The sequence below is a fragment of the Dendrobates tinctorius genome, unplaced genomic scaffold (assembly GCF_039654945.1).
Source record: "Dendrobates tinctorius isolate UK_male_01 unplaced genomic scaffold, ASM3965494v1 ptg000022l, whole genome shotgun sequence".
In the NCBI taxonomy this organism is placed as follows: Eukaryota; Metazoa; Chordata; class Amphibia; order Anura; family Dendrobatidae; genus Dendrobates; species Dendrobates tinctorius.
The window spans coordinates 14,061,032-14,077,324 of record NW_027361690.1 but is presented as its reverse complement, the minus strand read 5'-3'; positions in this window follow the sequence as shown (position 1 = coordinate 14,077,324).

Genomic DNA, 16,293 nt, shown 5'->3' with positions numbered 1-16,293 from the left:
AAGCAAATATGACGTTTATAAAATGGCTGCAGGAAAAAGTCAAGAACATGAAAGTGAAGAAGAAAACACGACTTTTTGTTTACCCCTCCCTTCCAATTCGTTGAAATATAAAAAGTAATATGGTACATTGAAATAATATCCTAGGAGTGAACTTCGAATTTATGAATCAAACAGAAAGCTACCTGAGTGATATCAAATTCCTTTTAATCCCATAACGAGTGCTGAAAAGCATTAAAACTGGCTGTTAAGGGGCCTTATTCCCTCATTGCTGTTTTAAAACTGTGATTTGGAATAAAAAAAAGCAACACCTTGGAGTCAAAATTCCCTCTAAGTGGTTAAAAGTTGTTTAATGACCCCCTTTAACAGGATCAACCACCCATGACTGTCATTTTGGGTGCCGATTGTTTCGGTGGTACCCTGAGATCATCAGATGACCCCAGGGTACAATAACCTGTAAGATCCAGCTGTAAGTTGGATCTCACAGGCTGTGTCAGTGAGACACTGACAGATTCCATGCACTGCAGGACATGAGTGCTACAATGCATGAAACCGACAATCAAGGTAAAAAAAAATACATGCCCTTCAGTGGAACTAAGTGAAAAAGTCAAAACAATAAAATAAAATATGTAAAAAAAAGTGTACATAATTGGTATTCTGCGTCCAGAACTACCAAATTTATAAAACTGTCATTTTTTATTCCATAGAGTAAATACCAAAAACAATAAAAATAAAAAACAAGCCAAAATGCCACTTTTTCTTCATACTGACACAAAAAGAATTAATGAAAAGCAGTCAAAAGTCATATGTTAAAAAATATAACATAAATAAAAACACCAAATCATCTCTCAAAAACAAGCCCTAATATGGTTCATTCTTTAAAAAGATTTTTGTTAAATATTGTTTTTAGTTTGTAAAAGCAGCATGGCATAAAAAACAATATAAATCTGGCATCGATGTAATTGTACCGACCCAACGAACAAATTGGTCTTATTATTATCACACGGTGAATGACGTCAAAACAATAGATAAATTCAATAAATGGATTGGTGTTTTTGGTTTCATTCTATGTCTGAAAAATCTGAATAAAAAGTGTTATGTGCCCCAAAATAGTACAAAAAAACTCCAGCTCTTCACACAAAAAATAAGCTCTCATAGATAGTGATTGGCGAACCTGAACAGTAAACTTCGTGGTCCGTACCGAACACAGTGTCCGTGCATGGACCCCAAGCATGGATTTCTCCAGGAAGTCCGAGTTACTGTTCGGATTCGGCACCCCAACCATCAGCTGTTTCCCACTCTGTCATCTGTGTGACAGCGCGAGAAACACCGGCGGCTCTGATCGGCTGTAAGTTAGCTACTGACGGTCAGAGAGCTTACAGCATGTAAGCCAGCAGCTGTGATCGGCAGTATAATGGATTTTGATCGGCTGATAAGAGATCTACTCTCATCAGCGCACGCATGTTGTCGATGATAGCAGCGAGAACAGGTGAGGTCAAGGAGAGTACTCATCATCTCGTGCATGTGCAATAGCTAAGTAAATAAAATAAGAAAATGACTTTGGGTCTCTTCTATTTTCAATAACCAGAAAATGCTGCAACCCTCAGCTGTCATAAATAATTTAAAAAAACAGCGTGGAGTCCCCCCATTTTTGACAACCAGCCAAGCTAAAGAAGGCAATTGGGGGCCAGTATTCTCAGTCTAGTAAGGGCCATGGATATTGGCCCTACCCTTTCTAAAAATAGCATACCACAGCTGCCCCAGACAAGGTGCATCTATTAGCTATTCAGATACTGTTGATTGCTATTTGTAAATTTCGGAAGCTCTACTTCTGTTAGGGCTTGCGGAATGCACCAAATAATAAAATGATAGTAAGGTGCGTTTGCAGCCCGGGGTCCACCGTGCAGAGATGGTAAACTGCTGCTTAGTAATGGCGGATGTATATAGTGTTATACAAAAGGTCACACGCGGGTTAACGTCACCCGGTGTGAACAGAAGCGGACTCTGTTACGTCAAAGAGCTGCGGTACAATACTCACTCCACATGGTCTAATCTTTGTCTATATTAACGCATGGCCAAGCGGCCATGCAAACCTTTTATAGCAGCGTCCTTCTGGGACCTTCCTGACCTTCCTGATGGTCCAATCCGAGCAGGAGAAGGACCTGAACATGTGACCTCTGATCTCCAATAAGAGATCGTCCCACGGGCATGCTCAGCGGACCGAAAGGAGGACATAGTCCCTGGAGTAGATCGCTGCTGACTAGCATGCGTTGCTATAGCTGGACCAGAGGTGGCAGCAGCAACCAAACCCACAGAGCTGGTCTGAGCAGAGTGCCAGGATCGACGAATCTGCTGAGCAACCTTCTCTGCGGCCGGAGAGGAATGGGAGACTGCCGAATGCAAGGCTCGGGATTCCTGCATCCATTTATGATAGGATTTGATATTTATTAAATTTCAGCTTAGATTAGTATAGATCTTGGAAGAACTCTAAAAAGATTTTTCTGCATCTGCTTAGTTTGACTAAGTATTACTCCCTTTTTATCCCTTATAGCGCCTATGAAAAAAGTATCTTACTGGACATTGGCAATTACAGGTAAGAGTTGCCCTGCTTTATGTCACCCTTCAAAGAATTTATGCTGATTAAGCAAAAGTTTATTTTTGGATTTTTTTTTGTTGAGGTGTTCTCCCTCTGTTCCAAAAAGAATGAATCGCTCCTCACTGAATTTCTCTCAAATTGCTTTGCTTTAGTGTTAGATCTACTGATAGCTTGTATGAGAACTCCCCTGAGATATTCCTTCATGGCAACTAAAAAAAACCTTAGGAGACACAGAATCAATGCTATTCGGAAAACAATGTTGGAGAGTGTTTGCCACTTATCACTTACAATTGGGATCCAAAAACGATTTACTGTCCATAGTGTGACGTCTGGCTCTGGTCTAGGTAATAAGTATTAATGTAAAAGTAAGGTTGAGTGATTACATAAGGCTCTAGGGAGATACTGTACACATTTTATAAGAGATAGAGTATGTTCTGATCCAAGGGCTATATTAATGCGTGACAGTGCTTGATGTGATTTTGAGTAGCAGGAGAACTGTCGGGTAGTAGGATGTTTGACTTGCCAGAGATTGGATAATTACATTTCCTGTACGTACCCTACCAAACATGGATATAGAGGCTTCTTTTGTGGCATGATTTGTCTTATATCTATCCCAATATGAATGTATAATATTATTGAAATCTCCCATAACAATTGCAGGAACTCCCAAAGTTTTATCTGTAAGTATTGCTATCCATTTCCTCACTTTATTGTTATATGGAGAAGGGATATAGACCGCTATCAACAGGACTTCCTTCAAAAATATTCTACAATAAATAGTAACAAATCTATCATCCTCATCAATTTTAGAAGAAATAATATCAAATGGGATAGATTTATGAATCAGGATACTAACTCCTCTAGAATAGCTTGAAAATGTGGAATGGAAGCTATGACTGATCAATGAGCAATTCATAGATGTGGTTTTTTCTTTTTCTAAATACGTATTTTGTAGGCATTCAACTGCAGGTTTTTAAACCTACAAAGAATGCTAGAGTCAAAATGCCCCAAAGAGAGACTAATTTGTAAAAGAAAATCTCGCATTTTTATCCATAAAAACGGTTATTTTATTGAAAATTACACAAAACACAATACAAAATCAATCAGAATGAGTGTATATCCAAGGTGGAAAGACACATGGGAAATGCATCAGGTATAGATTTTATACATATATAGCACACACAAGTGTAAGGAAATCTTATACAATCAGTTATAGTTAGGTACATGAAGGGTTTGGGAATTTAAGAGGTTAAAACAGGAAAACCGTCCCACATGCCCCTGGTAACGATTGCTGAAAGTCATCCGTACATCAAAATCTAATGAAAAATGCAATCAAATTATCAGGGGAATCCTCACTGTAGCTAGGAAGGGGAAAGAAAGTCTATATCAAAAGTATATATCCAGGTTTCCATACGCAAGTGCTTGTCCCCAAACATCCACTAACGAAAAATCCAGTAAAGTGCCATTTATAGTGCCATAATATGAATATCCTCACCCATGTGGGGTCCCGATACACCTCACCAATGCCCGACACATTTTGCCCAGCATGGCTTCCTCGGGGGGCTGTGTTGTAGCTGTCTATAGCACCTGCATCCTTTATATAGGGTGTAGGGATGTGACTCGCTTAGGTGCAGCGGGGGACAATCTTGAGACAGGTTCTTCCCAAAGTTCATGTGGTTTATTCACTTCATAAACCCACAAGGCAGCACATTACCAAAATAGCCTCTAGCTTAGGCCAAAGAACACAAATGTCCATGGTTGGAGACTCCGACCGAGAGTCTCAGCACATGCTGGGAGCTGTAGTCCTCCCCATATACAACTTTCTGTAGTGTCCCACCTGGACACATGGAAGTCTGTCCACACTCTGACAGACTCTCTCACATGTGCCAAACACCTCAATTACATAGCCCTGTAACCACACCCACAGGTGATCACATGGCTATGACATCACTAAAGGTTGTCTTGCACATAGACACACACAGGCTTCCCTGACACAGTGTAACAGAAAGATCAGCAGTACCTCTGCTGATCAATACACCCTGGAGCCTGCATCCCAAGGCCACCCACCTTGAGACCCATAATGGTCATTTAGGACCCTGCTCCTGTTACCACACTGAATGTGCCTGTACACCCCTCCTGGGACACCCACACAGCGCCCCCTAGCTGACATAGTGGTCACTACACCACAAGGGATATGAAATAGGAAAATGTGGCGCACGCCATCTTTAAAAAACCGCGCATGTGCAGAAAGTCTCCATAGTCGCATCACTTCCGGTCATCTTAGAGTCCAATGCATGTCAGCACAGCGACCGTTGCCATGGCTGCACAGACACACAACGGGGCCGTGCAGATGCCTTCAGGGACGCGGCAGACAGGGAACCACTGTGCATGTGCAGTGCAATAGCAAATAAGATACAATATCATAGAAAGATAAGATGTAAATGAGGGCTCCACAAATTGCATTAGAAGCAGGTTGTTTTCATGGCTGCATCCACATCTTCCAAAGCTCTTTTTCACTTCCCAATATATGTGCAGTCATAAGACCATAATTCAACGTGTTAGGAGATGATTGTATCTTATTTGCTATTGTTCAATTTATAGATGTCAGTATGGAGTTAAATCTATCTCCATATGCTTGTCGGACCCCTGAATGCTTTTGTACCCCCCATGCGTTGGTGTAACTATAGTAATGACTGTGAGGTTTTTATGCATTGCCTTTGTGTGTGATGTTTACGTATTATTGTATAATTTATAGGTATCAGTATGGGGTTAAATCTATCTCTATACATCTATCAGGCTCTTGAATGCATTTGTACCCCGTCATGCATTGGTTAAATATGGTAATGATTGCAAGGTTATTGTTTAATCCATAGACCTCAATATGGGGTTAAATGTATTGTTGGGCTCCCGAGTACATCTACACAGCCTGGCCTTGCGTTGGTGTAACCATGGTAATGACCGCAGGGTTAATTCACTCTTATTAATTACTCTGGCCTTTTCGCACATGCGCAGTGGTTCCCTGCCTGTATCGTCCCTGAAGGCATCTACACAGCCCCATTGTGTGCCTGTGCAGCCATGGCAACGGCCGCTGTGCTGACACGCATCGGGCTCCGAGATGGCTGAAAGTGACGCGACGGGACTATGGAGACCTTCTGCGCATGCGCGTTTTATTAAAGATGGCGCGTGCCACATATTCCGATTTCATATCCCTATATAAAGGATGCAGCTGCTATAGACAGCTACCACACAGCCCCCAGAGGAAGCCCAGCTGGGCGAAACGCGTTGGTCATTGGTGAGGTAAATCGGGACCCCACATGGGTGAGGATATTCATATTATGGCAATATAAACGGCACTTTACTGGATTTTTGTTTAGTGGATGTTTGGGGACAAGCACTTTCGTATGGAAACCTGGATATATACTTTTTATATAGACTTTCTTTCCCCTTCCTAGCTGCAGTGAGGATAAACCCCTGATAATTTGATTTGCATATAGCTTTTTCATTAGATTTTGATGTACGGATGACTTTCAGCAATCGCTACCAGTGGCATGTGGGACGGTTTTCCTGTTTTAACCTCTTAAATTCCCAAACCCTTCATTTACCTAACTATAACTGATTGTATAAGAATGCCTTACACTTGTGTGTGCTATGTATGTATAAAATCTATACCTGATGCATTTCCGATGAGTCTTTCCACCTTGGATATACACTCATTCTGACTGATTTTGTATTGTGTTTTGTGTAATTTTCAATAAAATAACCATTTTTCTGGATAAAAAAGCAAGATTTTCTTTTACAAATTAGTCTCTCTTTGGGGCATTTTGACTCTAGCATTCTTTGTAGGTTTAATTTCATGGGGAATTATATCTTTTGTTACTCAACTGCAGGTGAATGATTCTGAATATATTCCATAATGGCAAACCTCTGACATTCCATGTAAGGAAATTAACAGCCGTGGCTGCTGTATATCCACTGATGGAAGAACATATCTGAGAGAGATATAATTAAATTCAATGTGAAACCGAGCCAGAACTTCATAATGTCTCTGTCCGGCCCTAAAGGGATAGCTGAAACCAGTGTGTACTGAATCATGTAGCATTTTTTGAACATACAATTACCCCAAAAACATGTACAAACTAGAGTTGAGCGAAACGGGTCGGTCATATTCAAAAGTCGCTGACTTTCACTGAAGTTGGGTTTCATGAAACGAAACCCGACCATAGCGTGAGGTCGGCCACGAGGTCGGCAACCAGAGTGCCAAAGTCGCGTTTCAAAATATGCTTCCAGCGCCCTTTTTCAGCCAATGATGGAGGACGCACACTGTGGGCAGCGCAATGACATAGGCATCGGTCACCACCATCTTTGAGAAGGGCATGCAAGTGATTTGCTGGCTTTGTGTGGCGTCACAGGGGCTATAAAAGGGCGTGAACGCCGACCGCCATCTTACTTATGCCGATCTTAGCATAGGGAGAGCTGCTGCTGCTGTTGATTCTGTAGGGAGAGCATTAGGCAGGAAAGAAGAACAAAAAAACTGCTTCTGCTGTTAGCGATTTCCACTTACAACACAACACTTTGTGTGCAGTGACAAGGGAGGCTCTATTTTTGTGCATCAGCTCTGTTGGTTATTAGGCTGCTTTATAAGGCTCCCTGATAGCTGCATTGCTGTTTGCACACTGCTGTGCAAACTGCTTTTTTAAAAGCAAAAATACTTTTATCCTCTTTTCTGCACAGTTACCAAGCATTCATTTTTCCACCCTTTTGTGTGGGCACTGTGCAGCAGTCCTGCTTATTAGGCTGCCTGCGTCCATACTTGGACTGAGAGCATTATTGTCAGCGTCCTCAAATCTCTAGTGAGATCCAAATTCTCACCAATCCTATAGACACCCTCCACCTTGTCATACACCATCCAATTTCAGCCTGTTACATTGAGGTGTAATCTCTACTGGGCCTGAGACAATAGTTCTGCATCCTCAAATCTCTAGTGAGATCCAAATTCTCACCAATCCTATAGACACCCTCCACCTTGTCATACACCATCCAATTTCAGCCTGGTACATTGAGGTGTAATCTCTCCTGGTCCTGAGACAATAGTTCTGCGTCCTCAAATCTCTAGTGAGATTCAAATTCTCACCAATCCTATAGACACCCTCCACCTTGTCATACACCATCCAATTTCAGCCTGGTACATTGAGGTGTAATCTCTCCTGGTCCTGAGACAATAGTTCTGCGTCCTCAAATCTCTAGTAAGGTTCAAATTCTCACCAATCCTATAGACACCCTCCACCTTTTCATATACCATCCAATTTCAGCCTATTACATTGAGGTTTAATCTCTCCTGGTCCTGAGACAATAGTTCTGCGTCCTCAAATCTCTAGTGAGATTAAAATTCTCACCAATCCAATAGACATGCTCCACCTTGTCATACACCATCCAATTTCAGCCTGTTACATTGAGGTGTAATCTCACCTGTGCCTGAGACAATAGTTCAGCGTCCTCAAATCTGTAGTGAGATCCAAATTCTTACCAATCCAATAGACACCCTCCACCTTGTCATATACCATCCAATTTCAGCCTATTACATTGAGGTGTAATCTCTCCTGGTCCTGAGACAATAGTTCTGCGTCCTCAAATCTCTAGTGAGATTCAAATTCTCACCAATTCAATAGACACGCTCCACCTTGTCATACACCATCCAATTTCAGCCTGTTACATTGAGGTGTAATCTCTCCTGTGCCTGAGACAATAGTTCAGTGTCCTCAAATCTGTAGTGAGATCCAAATTCTCACCAATCCTATAGACGTCCTCCACCTTGTCATACACCATCCAATTTCAGCCTGTTACATTGAGGTGTAATCTCTCCTGTGCCTGAGACAATAGTTCAGCATCCTCAAATCTGTAGTGAGATCCAAATTCTCACCAATCCTATAGACACCCTCCACCTTGTCATACAACATCCAATTTCAGCCTGTTACATTGAGGTGTAATCTCTCCTGGTCCTGAGACAATAGTTCTGCGTCCTCAAATCTCTAGTGAGATTCAAATTCTCACCAATCCTATAGACGTCCTCCACCTTGTCATACACCATCCAATTTCAGCCTGTTACATTGAGGTGTAATCTCTCCTGTGCCTGAGACAATAGTTCAGCGTCCTCAAATCTCTAGTGGGTTCCAAATTCTCATCAATCCTACAGACACCTTCCACCTTGTCATACACCATCAAATCTCTGCCTGTTACATTGAGGTGTAATCTCTCCTGTGCCAGAGACAATAGTTATGCGTCCTGAAATCTATAGTGAGATTCAAATTCTCACCAATCCTATAGACACCCTCCACCTTGTCATACACCCTCCAATTTCAGCCTGTTACATTGAGGTGTAATCTCTCCTGGTCCTGAGACAATAGTTCTGCGTCCTGAAATCTATAGTGAGATTCAAATTCTCACCAATACTATAGACACCCTCCACTTTGTCATACACCATCCAATTTCAGCCTGTTACATTGAGGTGTAATCTCTACTGGGCCTGAGACAATAGTTCAGCGTCCTCAAATCTATAGTGAGATCCAAATTCTCACCAATAGTAGGTACACCTTCTACCTTATTTTACAGTACCATATAGCTGGTGGTATTTTGGGTACATTTTCACAAAAATGAGAAAGTATGGTGGAAAATGCCATGGAAGTGGGTGGGGCTTGCCAGCTGGTCCCGATAGTGGTGGTGGTGGTGTTGTCTCTGTTGGTAGTGGCAAAAGCACAATTGCACCTAAGGCAGGAGATGTTGAGCGTGCATCATCATCTGGCTCCACAAGGCCTCAAAGGCTCTCTTTTCTGGGAGTAGGTAAACCTCTTTTAAAGCCGGGGCTTCAGGAAAAAGTTTTGGCTTACATTGCTGACACAGCCTCCAGCTCTCTTGCCTCCTCTTCTGAAGTTTCAAAAAATAAAAGCACTGAGTCGTCAGTGGAGGCTCCTGGTCAGGAACAACACCTTTCTTTGTGTCCTTCACCCCTACCAAAAGTGAAGGATGTGGCAGGCCACACTACCGATTACTCCATGGAGCTCTTTTCACATACCATGCCTGGGTTAGCAAGTCAAATTGTGAATTCCCCAGTCCAAGATGAATCTGACATGGAGTGCACTGATGCACAGCCATGGCTAGATTTTTCTGCTGGTACATTCACTCAGAGCACTACATTGTCCTTGCAGGGTACTGAGGCAGAATCAGACCCGGAGCCAGACCCAGACCCACTCAGGTGCCCCTTCCCGCATAATCTACCACTTTACACGGTGACATAGAGGAAGGTGCACATGAAATTGAAGAGGTGGTGATGGATGACCCAGTTGTTGACCCAGATTGGCATCCATTGGGGGAAGAGTGTGCTGCTGCCAATGGCTCAGAAGAGGAGGAGGATCCGCAGCAGGCAACGACATCACAGCAGCTGTTATCTGGCAGGACCGTAGCAGTCCAAAAACTAGTTACAAAAAACAAAAGAGTTGCAGGACAGCTTGGCCAGACGGTCAAATTAGCACAGCGTGCAAGGTCTCAAAATGTCTTCCATAGTAGGAAGAGTGCAGTGTGGCACATTTTTGAACAAAATTCTAATGATCAGGCAAAAGTTATCTGTAAGAACTGAGCAAAGACCTTTAGCCGAGGGAAAAATCTGAGAAATTTGAATACCATTTGCATGCTTAGACATTTAACTACCATGCAATTGCAAGCGTGGATGGACTACCAAAGCTTACGTACCACATGTGCACCTGCTCCGAATGAAGGTAGTCAGCAATGCTACATCACTTCCCCCACTTTAAGCCCATTGGTTAGCACACCACCAGCAGCAAATATCGAGGTGTCATCGCAAGGTCAAAGCAGTCATGGAATCACAATGCTATTGCTACGTAAGACTGAATCTAGGCCATCAGCAACACCACCAACACCATCACCATCACCAACCCTCTCTCAGTCCGCCATGTCCACCGCTAGTTCCACCATATGCAGCTCTCAAGTCCAGCTCACCCTACCAGAATCTCTGAGTAGGACAAGAAAGTACTCAACCTCTCATCCACGTACACTGTGTTTGAACGCCCACATTGCCTAACTAATCTCTTTAGAGATGATGCCCTAAAGGTTGGTTGAAAGCAAAGCTTTCCACGAGCTCATGGCCTACGCAGTACCACGCTATGACCTACCCAGTTGGCACTTCTTTTCGCGAAAAGCCATCCCAGCCCTCCACGTGCATGTGAAAGACCACATTGTCCATGCACTCAAGCAATCAGTGAGTGGAAAGGTGCACCTCACAACAGATGCATGGTCCAGTAGGCATGGCCAGGGCCGTTATGTGTCCATCACTGTGCACTGGGTTAATGTGGTGGATGCAGGGTCCACAGGGGACAGCGGCGGTGGGACAGTGTTGCCTAGCCCACGGTATAGGAAACAGTTGGCTGTAGGCATTCGACCCTCCTCCTCCGCCAGAAGAGAAAGCTCGTCCACATAACGCAGTCACACGAGCACTCCATCCGCAGCTGCCAGTGTTGCACACGAAGTGTCCCACTATCGAACAGCTAGTGGTAAGCGTCAGCAGGCTGTGTTGAAGAAGATGTGTTTGGGCAACAACAGGCACACCGCGGAGGTACTGGCCAACTACGTGCAGTGACAAACTGAGTCATGGCTGGGCAGTCTTCATCTTCAGGCAGGCAAGGTAGTTAGTGGTAACGGCCGGAATTTTTTGGCAGCCATAGCCCCTTCAAAACTCAGACACATACCTTGCCTGGCTCACACCTTGAACCTGTTGGTGCAGTGCTTCCTCAATAATTATCCGGAGTTAACACCCCTGCTCCATAAGGTGCGAAGACTGTGCTCGCACATCCGCCGATCCCCGTACACACCAGTCGTATGCAGAAGCTGCAGCGATTGCTCCACCTTCCCAAGCACCGCCTAATTATTGACGTTGCAACAAGGTGGAGCTCCACCCTGCACATATTTCAGAGGCTGTGCGAACAGAAGCAGGCTGTAATTTATTCGTGGGAGGATACACGGGCAGATGGTTTGCAGGCAGACATGGAGTTGTCTGGTGTGCAGTGGTCGAAGCTGAAAGACCTCTGTAAAGTCCTTCAGTGCTTTGAGGAATGCACACGGCTGGTAAGCGCAGACTAAGCCATCATAAGCATGAGCATTCCACTTATGTGTTTGCTCATGCAAACTTTGACGCACATTAAGGAGCAGGCGTCTGCAGCCGAGGAGGAAGAGGAGGAGGGAAGCCTTGATGACAGTCAGCCATTGTCTGCTCAGGGAAGTCTCCTGGACGAGGTGGAGGAAGAAGTGGACGAGGATGAGGATGATGGGGTGATTATTTTGGGGAGGAGGATGCTTCTCAGGGGGCAAAAAAAAATGTTGGCGTGGCAAGGTCAGGTACAGGGCTTGTGTGTGATTGGAGGGATAATGATTTGCCAGAAAGTTCTCCTCCACCCAGCACTCGCAGTGCATCATTGAGACCTGGAACATTGGCCCACATGTCTGATTATGCCTTGCAGATCCTAAAAAGGGACCCCAGCATTGCCAAAATGATGAACGATGACGACTACTGGTTGGCCAGCATCCTGGATCCACGCTATAAAGGCAAATTCCAAAACATCATGCCACAGGAGAGCCTAGAGCTAATATGGGCTAACAAACAAGCAACTCTGGTAAACCGTTTGTTTGAGACATTCCCAGCACACAGCGGCGGTGATGTTTTAACCAACGAGCCGTAGGGGGAAACATGGAAGAGGTGTTCATGATGCACACAGACGAAGTGGCGTAGGACACAGGGGTTTCATGACCATGTTGTGGACTGATTGTTCAAGTACCGCTCACACGACTGGTAATACTGCATCGATAGAAAGTGACAGGAGACAGCAGTTGTCAACTATGGTAACAAGCTACTTCTCCCATATCGATGTTCTCCCTCACCAGTCATTCCCCTTTGACTATTGGGCCAGTAAACTTGACACATGGCCTGAATTGGCACAATATGCCTTACAGTAGCTCGCTTGCCCTGCTGTTAGTGTGTTATCTGAACGAGTCTTCAGTGCTGCTTGATCAATCCTGACAGAAAAAAGGACCCGTCTGTCGACTCAAAATGTTGATGATCTAACCTTCATGAACCATGCATGGGTTTCAAATGATTTTGTCCCACCCTCCCCTGCTGACATGTAGGTTGCCTGAAAAATGGCTTGCTTTTGCCCTCCTCTTCCGCGGACTTCTCCAATTTCTCTATTTGCAGCTGCTGAATGTCCAATATCAACATATGCTATTTTTTCCACCTCCCTAACTGGGATGCCTCCCCCAGAGGGCCGGGGTCACCACCTGCCCACGCATCCGTGCGAGTGCCGTTGCTCTGGACAGGTGGGTGGGCACACTCTTTGGCAACGGCACTGGCACAAGGTCCCTCATAGTAGAATCAAGTGTCTCTGATGGTGGGGGTGCACACCCGCCGTCAGACTCACCAGCGTACTATCAGGGGCCCTTTGCCAGTACCACCACCCATGAGTGGGCCCCCCCTACTTGCTCTGGGCACCAGCACTTGCAATACTTACCTCTCCCTGCTCCATCACTATGTTGTTTGGCCTGTTAAATACTTCACTGGGACTGCCAAAACAAATTTGGTGAAATGATAGATGATGGTTAAGACGTAGCTATGCCCTGTCCTGCTGGGCTCTATCTTCAGATAATCAATGGCTTCCATTTGTTATGGACGTCGACTCACAATGAGATGCAGAGGTGATTTATCATCAGCTTACACGGTTTTCCGACTCACAGACGTGTGACATTCCTGCCCACATTTTTAAATGAGTCCTCTCATGCCAATCCAATAGAATCTCCTACGGCCTGTGGCTTGTGTCTTTTGCACTCCATAGTTACCTGACAGATCATGATAGGCAGTGAGGACAATGTCTACATTTGTCCCTGTGATCACAATTTGATGGAGATGAGTAACGGTGATGGGTTCCACGGTACTGCGATACAGCAAACCTTTCTTCACAAGAACTGTTTTCGCTGTCTCCACAAAGTAATTGAGGGTCAGCATCGCCTCTGAGAATTCTCCCGGGAGTTTTTACTGTGATTAGTAATTCCAAAATTTCTGCAATCAGTCGACTTTCCATCTGTACTTGTATCCATCTCGTTTCCTCTTGCGGAGAGTCTGGACTGTCTTACTGAGACTGAAAAATACCCCAGCAGTGTATACTGGCGTACGCTTTGAATACATAACCCTTTTTCTACTTTTTAGATTCTTGTCTAATCCATACTGAGGCTGTGAGTGTCTTTGTCAGACTCCGGAAATCTACACGCAGATTTTTAATGTTTAAACTATGCTATATACCTGCTATCCAGTGATACTGTACCCTTTCTGAACTTTCTACAATCACGTCGAATCCATACTGGGCCTGAGACTGTCTGAGTCTGCCTCCTGATCTATAGACATAGGTTTTTAATGTTTAAACTATGCTATATATACCTGTTATCCGGTGATACTGTACCCTTTCTCACCTTTGTACAATCGCTTCAAATCCATACTGGGCCTGAGACCCTCTGAGTCTGCCTCCGATATATAGACATAGGTTTTTAATGTTTAAACTATGTTATATATACCTGTTATCTGGTGATACTGTACCCTTTCTCAACTTTCTACAATCTTGTTGAATCCATACTGGGCCTGAGGACGTCTGAGTCTGCCTCCTGATTAGAGATGAGCGGTGTTCGAGTCGACCTGTTCGCCAAGCTAAAATTCCAGCTGTTTTAGGCGGTGTTCGAGCCGTTCGTCGAACTCGAACACTTTGCTTAAAATTCGGCTGTTCGAGGTTCCGTTCGAGAACGGTTCGCTCATCAAAAGCGTAACTTCATTTTCACATTAATAATAGTTTTCAATGTTAATAGACTGTTTCATGGCATAGTAGCGGTGTATGGTAGCAAGCGGTGTAGTACACCTGTCAAGGGGCTACACCGTGTGTGTTTCTAATTATTTTTTACCGCATCTTGTCCAGAAAATCCTTTTGGGCCTTGTAGCACTGTCTGCTACTCAGCAGAGGAGCCCACCAGTGAACCAAGCTATGCCGCCTGTTTATGTAAGAACTGCGTGCTACTCAGCACAGGAGCCCAGCTGTTAAGCAAGCTACAGCACCTGTGGTTTGGACACTTAATTTTTCATTTTTTCTGGAATGCCGGCTAGGCCTAATTCCGGAATTCCGGTTGACCTACACTTACTGGGAAATCCTCGTTCGCGGGGAAGAATAATTATCCCAGATCCCCATCACTATCGGGGTTCAGCGGGTTATCTGCACCTGTAAGCAACACACGCTGGACCTTTCAGTGCAGCGCACATGCAGCCCCGGACATGTAAGGGCATGACAGACCTGTTATTGATCGATCTCGCGTGCCAGAGCCTGGCGTGTCCCTCTAGTAAGCTTGAAGCGTACCGCGGGGGCATGCAGGAGTCTTGTTCGTTAACGGAATTAAGCTGACAAATCGCTAGCACAACTAAAAACGGACATCCACCACCACCCACAGAATCAACAAAGCTTGCAATCTGTCAATCTTTTCTGTAGCTGGCATGGTTGAGGTTTCCCGGGTGGAGTCGAATTAAGCCGAAGGCTCCATTCCTGGTGGTGCCTTTCTGGACATTCCTTTAAGGTTCAGCTTTGCAACCATACTGTCCCCGGAAACCAAATACTTTGCGTTCATGGACGCTGTTTGGAGGTTCTTGGGAATAACGCCGCCTGATCAGCAATTGGCCTAATTTATGGTGGGAAGTCCGACGGTATATGATTGTCTTCAATTTCAGATTTTTACTGTTTTTTGGTATTTTTATTCCAGCCTTTCTTGACTTCATAAGGGCATGACATGCCTATATCTTTGTCACCTCCTCCTCCTATTACTCCTCCACCTCTTTTCTATATGTAGTTGCCGTTTTCCATATGTTATTTTTGCATTCTGAGCATTTTGTCTGCTTTGGGACACGTTTTAAGGTGTTTTGTAATTGTTTTCTATGTGTTTGCCTGCCAATGTTTTCAATGGTGTTCGACGTTGTTCGTCGAACATTTGACAAACATTCTACTAACTTTCCTCGTGTTCAACGAACCAAAACGAACTGGAACACTATAGTCCAGTCAAAATACGAAAAAAATCCTTTACACTGAACAAATTCCAAGAAAGCGTTTTATTGTTTTTTTTGTAGTATTACATGTAGGGAAAAACATACTAAAAGTTTACCAAGATAGGGTTACCACAAAGGGTCCAAATGTGACGTTAAAGAATATGGCCGCCAAAGCTGTAAAATGTTAAATGCGACTCGCCTTTCAGTGTCTATCATATTTGTTTAACAATTACTACTATTATTATATTTATTATTTAACAATTTATTTATCTTCTTTTACAGAGCTGAGAATGATGGAAAGTCAAGAAACTTGCCCCTTATGCAGCCATGAAGTAGAAGATGACGGAGAAAGAGTGGTGATTGGTGCGAAAGGAGCTGAAGGGATCAATAAAGCCAGCATTGAGAGGGGCGCTAGCATTGTGGTAGCTGCTGGAGCCGTGGTGCACAAGAGATGTCGTTTGAACTACATAAACAAGAAGCAAATAGACTTGCATAAGAAAGCTACTTCCGTTCATCGTTCACCTGCCAAGAGAGGTACACGGGTGTCTACTGGATCCTATGATAGCACAACGCAGTGTTT